This window comes from Pezoporus occidentalis, unplaced genomic scaffold, assembly GCF_034315485.1.
Source record: "Pezoporus occidentalis ecotype Australia unplaced genomic scaffold, CSIRO_AGI_Poc_V1 ctg162, whole genome shotgun sequence".
Classification (NCBI taxonomy): Eukaryota; Metazoa; Chordata; class Aves; order Psittaciformes; family Psittacidae; genus Pezoporus; species Pezoporus occidentalis.
Genome location: NW_026913447.1, coordinates 2,130,476 through 2,144,083, shown reverse-complemented (window position 1 = coordinate 2,144,083; position 13,608 = coordinate 2,130,476). Strand labels below are relative to the sequence as shown.

General features: G+C 44.1%; 1 protein-coding gene across 8 annotated transcripts in view; it reads right to left on the bottom strand.

Moving 5' to 3' along the window:
- The window catches only part of NIPBL (NIPBL cohesin loading factor), a 154,709-nt gene that overhangs the window by 113,000 nt on the left and 28,101 nt on the right, over nucleotides 1-13,608 (bottom strand). The window contains exon 1 of one of the 8 annotated variants that reach the window (XM_062612942.1): nucleotides 12,026-12,123. The exons of the other annotated variants lie outside the window; for them this stretch is intronic. The gene's annotated coding sequence lies outside the window, so the exon portion shown is untranslated. Of the gene's footprint in view, nucleotides 1-12,025; nucleotides 12,124-13,608 lie in introns of those variants that run through there. 8 annotated transcript variants of the gene reach the window in all.

Below are 13,608 nucleotides of genomic sequence, written 5' to 3'. Positions count from 1 at the left end.
CCATCTAAAATACAGCAGATCAATGACAATCAATGATTAACGACAAGGATTTGGTAGCATTCACCGGACAGTTTTGAAAGAACTGAAGATCAAAGAACAAACTGAAAAATGCAAATCATCAAGAACTGTCTCAAGGGATGCACAGTGGTCAAAACTGCACAGCTCTTTCAACAGGCACTGAATGACCTTGTGAGTTTTATACCATCAAGTACTACTTTCAGCGTCTGAAAAAGTAATTTAAATGCCCATTAAAACATAAAATAATGAATATGCAACTATGGTACTCAGAGACCAAATTCTACAACAACTCATGGAGATTTCAAGTTATGATATTTTAATCTGCAAGGTATTTTAAACTGCAAGAATTATGTAGGTGTGAGAAGTACAACTACGTATGTTTTTTGTGAATATCTAAATTACGTACAACTGATTTCAAATGGTTTCTAAAACAATTTTTGAGATACTCTGTAACAAAACTCTTGACCAAGAAGAGGGAGGCAAATAAACTGAAAGCTGATTAAGGCACAAAACCCCTGAAGAAACAGGAGTATATGACCAGCGGTTAGCATGGATACTTACCAGCAGCTCAGCAATACTTTTAAAGGCATTATTAATATCTGCCACAGATCATTTCCTCATCTTGTATCAACCACACCATTCAATATTACACATCTTTCCAAAACTAGGAAACTAGCAAAATGAGCACTGGAAATCAACACAAAATAATAATAAAAATATAACTATAAATAAAAATGAAAATATTAAAATATAAAAATATAAATAAAAATGAGAAGGATTCCAAGTTATTTTTATGAACTAATGATTAGGCGATTAAAGTAAGAGATAAATGGCCTATCCTTCATTCATAAAATCTGGTGAAGTTTCCCATTTTCACAGTCCACTGCTAAAAAGTGCAGAACTTCATAGAATTATAGACTGGCTAGGGTTGGAAAGGACCTTAAGATCATCTAGCTCCAACCCCCCTGCCACGGGCAGGGACACCTCACGCTAAATTATATCACCCAAGGCCTCGTCCAACCTGGTCTTGAACACTGCCAAGGATGGAGCATTCACAACCTCCCTGGGCAACCCATTCCAGTGCCTCACCACCCTAACAGGAAAGAATTTCCTCCTTATATCCAATCTAAACTTCCCCTGTTTAAGTTTTAACCCGTTACGCCTTGTCCTATCACTACAGTCTCTAATGAAGAGTCCCTCCTCAGCATCCCTATAGGCCCCCTTCAGATACTGGAAGGCTGCTATGAGGTTTCCACGCAGCCTTCTCTTCTCCAGGCTGAACAGCCCCAACTTCCTCAGCCTATCTTCACAGTCTATCTTTAACTAGTACAAACAAAACTAGAGAGGAGAGATACATTATAAAGTGCTCAGAAAAGAAGAGCTGGCAGTCAGAAAGAAATCAGTTTTCTTCTGATTATTTCTCCAGTCTGCATTTAAACTTTTAGCTATTAAAAAGCACAATTCCCCAGTTCAACATCTTCTGTTGAGAGCCTATTTTTATATATTCTGTATTAATTCACTGACAGAAATTACCCATCAGCAAAAGCTGCACCTTTACTGGACCACCAAAGAAACATCACAAACATATACATCCATACCAGTATGTCTGCTAAAGTTCCTAGTGCGCAGTTCATCCTAGTAAACTATATGACAAATTAGTATTGTCCCCTTATCTGAAATACTGATTTCCATCAGGAAATTTAATCTTACAAAAAAAAAAAAAAAAAAGAAAAAGGCCAAAATAAGTTATAACCACAAGGAGAAATTTAGCATATACAAAAAGGGTGTCTGCAGATAAGCCTTTGCAATATGCTTATTCCTTAACAAGTGTGATAAATTAAAAAGCTTAAAAGCTAATAGTGCTGCTTAAATTCATTATTGACATAGAAAAGCAAACATTACACATTACTGTAGGAGCTAAGAATGAAAAGGTCATATAGTTGCATTGAAATCTGCAATTTTGTAGTGTTCCACTACATACTTTAAGAATTATCAGCTCATAAATTGATGATTAAATGACTGTTAGGGTACAAAAATACTAGAATAGATTTTTAAAACACGAAGCACAAATACATATTGAAATGTTCTGCCCCAAAACAGAAAGTTACTCGCATGCACTGAACAATCGCAGCTCTTGAACAATCAGCTTCATTAGGAACTTCCTATTTTTTTGCTTTCAGCTGACCAATGGCACATGCATAAATCACAAAATATCAGTATAAGCTTACTGGACCAACTTCAGTTTCAGTATATAACAGGTTCAGTATAGCTACCAGAACTAACCACCAAACAGAGGACCTTTCACAGGCAACACAATTCAGCACCAAAGATGTGGCAAGTACAATGCTCCTTCAGAGAAGAGCTGTAAAACAAGTTAAAGACCTAGTGATCCATGTGGGTGGTAGTGATATAGATAGTAGTAGCCTGGAGAACATAAAGAAGGACCTCAGAGCCCTCGGAGAGGTGGTTAGGGGCTGTGGATCTCAAGACAGTCTTTTCATCAATTCTCCAGGATAAAGGGGAGGACCTTAAAAAAGCTAGGATTGGCCAGGTTAATAAATGGTTAGAATGGTAATGTCACAGTCAGGGGTTTGGGTGTCTTGAAGACGGGACCCAATTTTGTAGAAGGCTTGCCAGACTGGTCAAGGAAGCTTTAAACTAGATGTGTTTGGGGAGGGGGGCATCACTCCATCCCAACACAGTCAGTTGCCAGCACCAGTAATAAATGCTTGGAGCAATATAGAGATGGTCCAGCCACTCCAGTCAATGAGTCGGCTTCATTTGGACCTCGGCTCAGATGCCTCTATACAAATGCTCATAGCAAGGGGAACAAACAAGAGGAATTAGAGATATGTGCATGGCTACGGGTGTATGATATAACAGGCATTGCAGAAAAATGGTGGGATGGCTCCTATGACTGGAGTGTTGGGAAGGAAGGTCACAGGCTCTTTAGAAAAGATAGGCCTGGCAGGCGGGGAGAGGGAGTTGCTATTTATGTAAGGGATAGGCTGAAGAGTATGGACTCTGTCTGGGGACAGGTGAGCAGTCCACAGACAGTTTGTGGGTCAGGGTTAAAGGAAGAACAGCTAAGGGAGACATTACTGTGCAGATCTGTTACAGACCGCCTGATCAAGAGGACTCTCTGGATGAAACACTCTACAGACAGATAGGAGCAGCCTCACACTTGCAGGCCCTTGTTCTCTTGGGGGACTTCAACCACCCTGACACCTGTTGGAGGGACAGTACAGCCCGGTACAAGCAATCCAGGAGGTTCTTCGATTGTGTGGAAGACAACTTCCTTCTGCAAGTAACAGAGGAGCTGATAAGGAGAGGTGCCATGCTTGACCTCGTGCTCACCAACAGGGAAGGGCTCGTTGGAAATGTGACACTCCAGGGCAGCCTTGGTTGTAGCAATCATGAGATGGTCGAATTCGAGATCCTCAGGACAGTGAGAACAGCGTGCAGCAAGCTCACTGCCCTGCTTCAAGAGAGCAGACTTTGGCCTCTTCAGGAACCTGCTGAATAAGATTCCATGGGATATAGCCCTAGAGGGCAGGGGGAGTCAAGACTCTTGGTTGATAATTCAAGGACCACCTGCTACAAGTTCAGGAGTGTTGCATCCCAACTAGAAGGAAGTGCAGCAGCAGGGGCCAGGAGACCTCCATGGATGGATAAGGAGATGCTGAGGAAACTTCAAAGGAAAAAAAAAGAGGTTTATAGAGGGTGGAACCAGGACAGGTGGCATGGGAAGAATACAGGGATGTTGTCCAGGCAGCCAGGGAGCAGGTCAGGAAAGCTAAGGCCCAGTTAGAATTAAACATGGCTAGGAATGTTAAGGATAACAGGAAAGGATTCTATAGGTATGCAGCAAATAAAAGACAGACTAGGGACAAAGCAGGCCCCCTCCGGAAGCTATCAGGAGAACTGGCTACCCTGGATTTGGAAAAGGCTGAGGTTCTTAATGACTTTTTTGCCTTGGTCTTCACCGGCAAAGGCACTGACCACATCACCCAAGTCTTGGAAGGCAGACACAGGGACTGTGAGAATGATGACGCCTAGGCCCACTGCAGGAGAGCATCTGGTTCGAGATCCTCTTAAGAACCTGAACATGCACAAGTCATTGGGACCTGATGAAATCCATCCATGGGTCCTGAAGGAGCTGGCAAATGAAGTTGCTAAGCCACTGGCCATCGTATTTGAAAAATCATGCCAGTTAGGTAAAGTTCCCAACAACTGGAAAAAGGGAAATATAACCCCATTTTCAAGAAGGGGAAAATGGATGACCCAGGGAACTACAGACCAGTCAGTCTCACCTCTGTGCCTGGCAAAAGCTTGGAGAAGATTCTCCCAGAAGGCATGTTAAAGCCCATGAAATTCAACAAGGTGCTTGGCGACAGCCAGCATGGCTTCACTAAAGGGAAATCCTGCCTGATCAATTTGGTGGTCTTCTGTGAGGGGGCTGCAGAACTCGTAAGACAGGGGTAGAGCAGTTGATGTCATCTACCTGGACTTGTGCAAAGTGTTCGACACTGTCCCACATGACATCCCTGTCGCTAAATTGGAGAGACATCAGTTTGATGGATGGACCACTCGGTTGATAAAGAACTGGCTGGATGGCCGCACGCAAAAAGTTGTGGTCAATGGCTCAATGTCCGGCTGGAAACCAGTAACAAGTGGTGTCCCTCAGGGATCAGTGTTGGGACCGCTCTTGTTCAACAACTTTGTCGCTGACATGGACAGTGGGATTGAGTGCGCCCTCAGCAAGTTTGCCGATGACACCAAGCTGTGTGGTTCGGTTGATATGCTGGAGGGAAGGAATGCCATCCAGAGGGACCTAGACACGCTTGTGAGGTGGGCTGATGCCAACCTCATGAAGTTTAACCATGCCAAGTGCAAGGTCCTACACCTGGGTCGGAGCAATCCCAGCCACAGCTACAGGTTGGGCAAAGAAGAGATTCAGAGCAGCCCTGTGGAGAAGGACTTGGGGGTGTTGGTCGATGAGAAAATGAACATGAGCCGGCAGTGTGCACTCGCAGCCCAGAAAGAACACTGTATTCTGGGCTGCAACAAAAGGAGTGTGACCAGCAGGTCGAAGGAAGTAATCCTGCCCCTCTACTCTGCTCTTGTGAGACCTCACCTGGAGTACTGTGTGCAGTTCTGGTGTCCTCAACATAAAAAGGACATGGAACTGTTGGAGCAAGTCCAGAGGATGATCAGGGGACTGGAGCACCTCCCATATGAAGACAGGCTGAGAAAGTTGGGGCTGTTCAGCCTGGAGACGAGAAGGCTGTCTGGAGACCTCATAGCAGCCTTCCAGTATCTGAAGGGGAGCTACAGGGATGCTGGGGATGGACTATTCATTAAAGACTGTAGTAACAGGACAAGGGTTAATGGGTTAAAACTTAAAACAGGTGATTAGATTGGATACAAGGAAGAAATTCTTTCCTGTTAGGGTGGTGAGGCCCTGGAATGGGTTGCCCAGGGAGGCTGTGAATGCTCCATCCCTGGCAGTGTCCAAGGCCAGGCTGGACAAAGCCTTGGGTGGCATGGTTTAGTGTGAGGTGTACCTGCCCATGGCAGGGGCGTTGGAACTAGATGGTCTTAAGGTCCTTTCCAACCCTAACTATTCTATGATTCTATGACCTGCAACTTCCCCGACGAACACCCTTCCATCCATCACCCCTTTTTCCACTGTTTCATACTTACATCCCAATTGTTTAAACATGACATTCTACTAATCATTCTCTGGTTTGAAACTGAAATGTCTAAGTTTGACAGAAAGTGAGAAATTTTTCCTTTAAAAGTTAACGTATTAAGCAAGTTCTGGTTTTGGTTGGCATAGAGTTAATTTTCCCAGTAGCTAGCATAGGGCTACATTTTGGATTTGTGCTGAAACGCGTTGATAACACAGGGGTGTTCTCGCTACTGCTGAGCACTGCTTACACAGAGTCAAGTTCTCTTCTGCTCCTCACACTAGCTGGGGAGAGCTGACCCCAACTGACTCAAGGGATATCCCACACCACATGGCAGCATGGTTGTCATATAAAACTGGGAGTAGAAGAAAGGGGAAGATGCTCTGAGTGACAGCATTTGTCTTCCCAAGTAATTGTTAGGTGTGATGCAGCCTGTCTGTCCTGAACACCTGCCGAACACCTGCCTGGCCATGGGAATTATAGAATCAACTAGGTTGGAAAAGACCTTTAAGATCATCAAGTCCAACAATTACCCCAGGACTGCCAAGATCACCACTAAATCATGTCACTAAGGGCCTCATCTACACGGCTTTTAAACACTTCCAGGGAATCCTGTTCCAATGCCTGGTTACCTTCTCTGTGAAGAAATTTTTCCCGACATGCAATCTAAACCTCCCCTGGCACAGCTTGAGGCCATTTCCTCCTGTCCTATCACTTGTCATCTGGGAGAACAGATCGACCCCCACATTACTGCAACCTCCTTTCAGGTAGTTATAGAGAGTGGTAAGATCACCCCTGAGCCTTTTCTTCTCCAGGCTAAACACCTCAGCTCCCTCAGCCGTTCCTCATCAGACTTGTGCTCCAGACCCTTCACCAGCTTTGTTGGCCTTTTTTGGACCCACTCTGGCACCTCAGTTTCTTGTAGTGAGGGGCCAGAACTGAACAGAGGATTTGAGGTGCAGCCTCACCAGCGCCAAGTACAAGGGGATAAATACAAGTGGTGAATTAATTCCTTGTTTTGCTTTACCTTTAGATATAAGGAAGAAATTCTTTACTGCGAGGGTGGTGAGGCACTGGAATGGCTTGCCCAAGGAAGTTGTGAATGCTCCATCCCTGGCAGTGCTCAAGACCTTGCTGGATGGAGTCCTGGGTGACATGGTTTAGTGTCTGGTGTCCCTACCCATGGCAGCAGGGTTGGAACTAGATGACCTTAAGGTCCTTTCCAACCCTAAATATTCTATGATTCTATCAACTGTCTTTATCTCAACCCAGAGTTTTCTCACTTTTACGCTTCCGATGCAATCCCCCATCCCACTGGGGGAGAGTGAGTGAGCAGCCGGGTGGTGTTTAGCTGCCAGCTGGGATTAAATCACGACAGTCCTTTTTGCTGCCCAGCATGGGGCTCAAAAGGTTCGAGATAACAATAGCTTTGATAAGAATGTGCTAGATCAAATTTTTAGCTGTTACTGCTGTTTAGCTATTAATCAGCAGGCTCCTGTACTTGCCATGAGGCTTGCTTGCCTTACTATATCTTAGAGTCTAGTGCTCCTTAGTAGCTGCTTTTTGCTTTCATCACAGGCTGTACTGCTTATCTTACTCTGCTGTGCTGGAACATTCTGATAACAGCCATGAGCTAGCAGATAGCCAGGGCACTGCTTTCGTTTCTGTGCTGCTCTACTGGACAAGCTGGAACTCCAGTGTGAACTCTAGTTGAAGGGACTGTGACCTGTGGATAAGTCCATGTGGAAGCAGGACACCCTGAAGCATATGTGGCTGTGGAAAAGTCCACATCAGAGCAAAGTGCCCATGGCTGTGGTTATTTCTGTGTACAACAGGTATTATCTCTGAAGGGATTGTGGCCCAAGGCCAAGTCCATGGTGGAGAAAGCATCTGTGGCTGTGGGTAAGTCCATGCTGCAGCACAGAAGCACAGACCTTGAAGCATCTATGGCTGTGCATGAGGTCATGCTGGAGCACCTCAAATCATGTGGCCATGGATAAGCCCACAATAGAGCATATATAACCCTGAAGGGATTGTGAGGGCAAGGCCATGTTGGAGCAGGCTTATTTCTGAAGGGAACAGGGATGTGGATAAGCCTATACCAACAGCAGGTATAGCCCTGAAGTGACTGTGGCTCATAGATAAGGCTGCACTAGGAGCACGTACAACCCTTAGGGACTGCAATCTGTGAATAAGGCTAAGCCAGAGCACGGGCAAAAGGAGGAGCCCATTGCAATGCTAATACTGGGTTTCTCATTGTCCCTCTTACTCCCTGCAGTGGTTGCAGCTACTTCTGAAGTTCTGTCCTTCACCCTAATCTGTGTGGACTATGACTTTCATTTCCATATAGAATCTCCCTCAAGATATAAATCAGTAGATCACTGAACTGATCATTCTCAGTTGAGAATGTCTGGATTAGTTTTCACACAGTTCTCTAATTTTAAAACCTTAGTTAACTTCAAACGATTTTTAAGTAAACCAAAATATAATATTTAAACATAGCAGTAACATAACATTTGAAACCAGCACTCATGTAGCATTTAAAAACAATACTTCAAGTAAAGTAGATGCAATCTTCTTAACATGGAATGATTGAACAATTTGGGTTTGACAGGACCTTAAGATCATCTGTTCAAAAACCACCTGCCATGGGCAGGGACACCTCACCCTAGATCATGTCACCCAAGGTTCTGTCCAGCCTGGCCTTGAACACTGCCAGGGATGGAGCATTTATGACTTCTCTGGGTAACCAAAGAACCTGTTCCAGAACAAAACAACCTACCGCAGTGCCTCACCACCCTCACAGTAAAGAACTTCTTCCTTATACCTAACCTTATCTTCCCCTGTTCTAGTTTTAACCCATTCTTGTCCTATCACTACAGTCCCTGATGAAAGTCACTCTCCAAGATCCTTGTAGGTCCCCCTTTAGATACTGGAAGGCTGCTCTGAGGTCTTCACGCAGCCTTCTCTTCTCCAGGCTGAACAACATCAACTTTCTCAGCCTCTCTTCATATGAGAGGTGCTTCAGCCACCTTATCATTCTCGTGGCCCTCCTCCGGACTTTCTCCAGCAGCTCCATGCCCTTCTTATGTTTAGGACACTAGAACTGCACACAGTACTCGAAGTGGGGAACCACAAGATCAGAGTAGAGGGGCAGGATCACGTCTTTCAACATGCTCATCATGCTTCTTGATGCAGCCCAGGGCACAGCTGGTTTCTGGGCTGCGAACACACAGTGAACTTAACTCATGTTAAGTTTCTCATCAACCAACACCCCCAGGTTCTTCTCCACAGCACTGCTCTGGATCACTTCTCCACCCAACCTGTAGCTGTGCCTGGGATTGCTCCGACTCAGGTGAAGGTCCTTGCACTTTGTTTTGTTGAACAGGAAGTTGGCACTGGCCCACCTTTCAAATGTGTCAAGATCCCTCTGGATGGCATTCCTCCCCTCCAGCATATCAACCGAGAACCACGCCGCTTGGTGTCATCAGCAAACTTGCTGAGGGCGCACTCAATCCCACTGTCCATGTCGCCGACAAAGATGTGGTACAGGACTGGTCCCAACACTGACGCCTGAGGCACAGCACTCGTTACTGGTCTGCAACTGGACACTGATCCATTGACTGCAACTCTTGGCTGTGTGGCTATCCAGCCAGTTCTCTATCCACCGGGTGGTCCGTTCATTAAATTAATGTCTCTCAAGTTTAGAGGCAAGGATGCCATGCAGGGACAGTGTCAAACACCCTGCACAAGTCCAGGTAGACGACATCAACTGCTTTGCCCCTGTCCATCAGTTCTGTAGCCTCATCACAGAAGGACACCAAATTGGTCAAGCACGATTTGTCCGTAGTGAAGCCATGCTGGCGATGCTGGCCGTTTACACTTACACATCCTACACACAAGAGGTAATCAATCATGGATGAGGACAGCCTGTATTTATCATTTTGATCATTTTAGAAATAAAAGTTCAGGTTTGCTTGCTTACTATTTTATGGCCATAATGCATAAGCTACATATTCTACACATCATGAAGTTTATACTAATGCTAACTCACACAATACTACCTGCCTGATGACAGGTCAAAGCTCTGGATTTTAGAAGCTGGGTGAAATTTATCGTGGAAAAAATAAAGACTAATCTTGCATATTTTGACCATAAAACTGAAAGTCATTAGCAACAAAAATCCACAGTATTTGGAGAAAGCTGAGGTTCTGAATGACTTCTTTGCCTCGGTCTTCACCGGCAAAGGCACTGACCACATCACCCAAGTCTTGGAAGGCAGACACAGGGACTGTGAGGATGAAGACCCTGGGACCACCATAGGAGAAGATCTGGATTCAGACCATCTTAAAAACCTGAACATGCACAAGTCATTGGGACCTGATGAAATCCATCCGTGGGTCCTGAAGGAGCTGGCAAATGAAGTTGCTAAGCCACTGGCCATCATATTTGAAAAATCATGGCAGTCATGTGAAGTTCCCAACAACTGGAAAGAGGGAAATATAACCCCCATTTTCAAGAAGGGGAAAATGGATGACCCAGGGAATTACAGACCAGTCAGTCTCACCTCTCTGCCTGGCAAAAGCTTGGAGCAGATTCTCCTGGAAGGCATGCTAAGGCACATGAAAAACAACAAGGTGCTTGGTGACAGCCAGCATGGCTTCACTAAGGGGAAATCCTGCCTGACCAATTTGGTGGTCTTCTATGAGGGGGCTACAGAACTCGTAAGACAGGGGTAGAGCAATTGATGTCATCTACCTGGACTTGTGCAAAGTGTTCGACACTGTCCCACATGACATCCTCGTCTCTAAATTGAAGAGACATCGATTTGATGGATGGACCACTCGGTGGATAAAGAACTTGCTGGATGGTCGCATGCAAAGAGTTGTGGTCAATGGCTCAATGTCCGGCTGGAGACCAGTAACAAGTGGTGTCCCTCAGGGATCAGTGTTGGGACCGCTCTTGTTCAACATCTTTGTCGCTGACATGGACAATGGGATTGAGTGCGCCCTCAGCAAGTTTGCCGATGACACCAAGGTGTGTGGTTCAGTTGATACGCTGGAGGGAAGGAATGCCATCCAGAGGGACCTTGACACGCTTATGAGGTGGGCTGATGCCAACCTCATGAAGTTTAACCATGCCAAGTGCAAGGTCCTACACCTGGGTCAGAGCAATCCCAGCCACAGGGATTGGGCTGAAAAGGTTGGGCAGAAAAGAGATTCAGAGCAGCCCTGCAGAGAAGCACTTTGGGGTGTTGGTCGATGAGAAAATGAACATGAGCCGGCAGTGTGCACTCGCAGTCAAGAAAGACAACCGTATTCTGGGCTGCATCAAAAGGAGCGTGACCATCAGGTCGAAGGAGGTGATCCTGCCCCTCTACTCTGCTCTTGTGAGACCTCACCTGGAGTATTGTGTACAGTTCTGGTGTCCTCAACATAAAAAGGACATGGAACTGTTGGAACAAGTCCAGAGGAGGGCCACGAGGACGATCAGGGGACTGGAGCACCTCCTGTATGAAGACAGGCTGAGAAAGTTGGGGCTGTTCAGCGTGGAGAAGAGAAGGCTGTGTGGAGACCTCACAGCAGCCTTCCAGTTTTTGAAGGAGGGCTATAGGGACACTGGGGAGGGACTCTTCATTAGGGACTGTAGTGATAGGACAAGGGGTAATGGGTTAAAACATAAACAGGGGAAGTTTAGATTGGGTATAAGGAGGAAATTCTTTCCTGTTAGGGTGGTGAGGCCCTGGAATGGGTTTCCCAGGGAGGTTGTGAATGCTCCAACCCTGGCGGTGTCCAAGGCCAGGTTGGACAAAGCCTTGGGTGGCATGGTTTAGTGTGAGGTGTCCCTGCCCATGGTAGGGGGGTTGGAACTAGATGATCTTAAGGTCCTTTCCAACCCTAACTATTCTATGATTCTATCCCCGATGTGAAGCTTGCAGTAACAAACTGTCTTAAGGCTTCAGACTTGCAGCCCTTTTCCAGATAAAGCTGATACTGGCAAAAAAGTCTCACAGCCTGGCCTTATGAATGTTTTTGTGAATCTCATGGCACAACGCCATTCTTGTATCTTGAACAAATAGCTCCTATAGCACTATGATTACAAATCAACACCACCACTTACTGTATTCATTTCAAAGAAAAAGCAACAAAGCAAATAGTTTGCTTTCTCAAGTGTCTACCTACAACCACAGCATCAAACCAGGTTCTTCCTCACAAACACACCACTTTTTTAGGTTCTGCATTATACTTGTACAAATCCTTAAATGAAAACAGTTCAACACTACAAATGTTTGTTTCATTTCCACCTTAAGATACCTGGAAATCTTAATCCTATTAGCCTAAGTGGATATGCATACGAATAGTAAGTTCCAGCTGAGCAAAGTGAGGGGGACAAATTCATCTGCCTTCTAGCAGTAGCAATCACTTTATATTGGCAACAGAAAGGAAAAAAAGGAAAAAAAAAATAAAACCCACATAAAATTAAGTAGCAATGTAAAAATATCACTTTCAGAGTACAATTCATAGAGCTAAGTTAGAAATTAATTTCCATTTTAAAAATAGGTACAGTCTAAAACTACCAGGAGCTGAAGGTGTCACAGTAATTCCGTAACACTGGATACAGCAAATTATAGTAATGTAATTTTGGGGTTCTTGTAATTTCCGTTTTTTACAGATTTTTCACATTAAATACATCAGAAGTTATTAAACAACTTCTAATGCTGCTTGCCTAAGAAATAACGATTACCCTGATCTTGAGGTCCAGACCCTTATTATTTACACCACATAATGTATTTCAAGCATTCAGTAATTTAATCAACTTTTCTTCCTTAACTCATTAAAACATTTCAGCTTCATCATTATTTAGGAACATAATTCCAGTATCGCATTGTTTTGCATTTTAGAGCTTTATATCCATTTCCAGACTGGAATTATTCAGACTCAGCTTATAGTCCCTGTTTCTCGCATCATCTTTGCCTGCAGCTCCTCTCCTTTCCAGGTGTGAATGCCTTCAGTATATTGAGAGAGCTCATTTATACCATCCCTCAGCAATCCCCCTAAAGATGGAGCTACAGAACACAACCAGTTTACAGACTTCACAAATTTAACAGCTGAACCATCACTTCCAAAAAAAATTAGAAAAATCAAAAAAAATCCAAAAAATTCCAAAAAAAAGAGCATGGTCACAAAGTTCTGGAATGGAACAAGACAGAATAAAACCTTGGAAACTGTTGCATGAACAGGTGAACACCACTCAGTGAATACTCTGAGCTACTCAGACAGAAAGCCAGCTGTAGCCCAGAAGCCATGTAAACAGATTAATTCAAACTGCTGTATTATAAATTATGCTGAGAATCTTCTCTTTACAAAGTAAGTTTTAACATATATAAATTTCCCAGTCTTATTAACTTTTACATTTGATAGTATCTGATTAGTTTTTTCCTTAGCACAAAGGAACCATGCACCAATGCATATACTCTGATTCTTCAATATCTCTACACAGACATACCTCTCCAAATAGATTCTACATGCATCAACATTTGGCACTTAAATTTCATCCTTCTATTTCTGCAGCCCTCAAGGTCATCAATTTTTTTCATAACAGGTATTCCCAAAGTTCTTTCTAATGACAATAGCTAGCAACTCTACATTTGTTTTTTTATTAACAGCTTTTTAATGAATCCATTGTTTCAAACAGCTTGTACATCCATCCACCTTCAGAACCTGTATTTACTATTAACAATGTTTTAAACAAGCTTTACAATAAAAGTGCATTCCTTCTTGCACTTACCTGCAAAATGAGATTCTGTACCACTATTTTAACTTTTCAGTAACTAAAAGAATAAATACGTTCTGTAGAAAAGACCAAATTCACTACTGTGAGAGAAACTGAGTTAAAG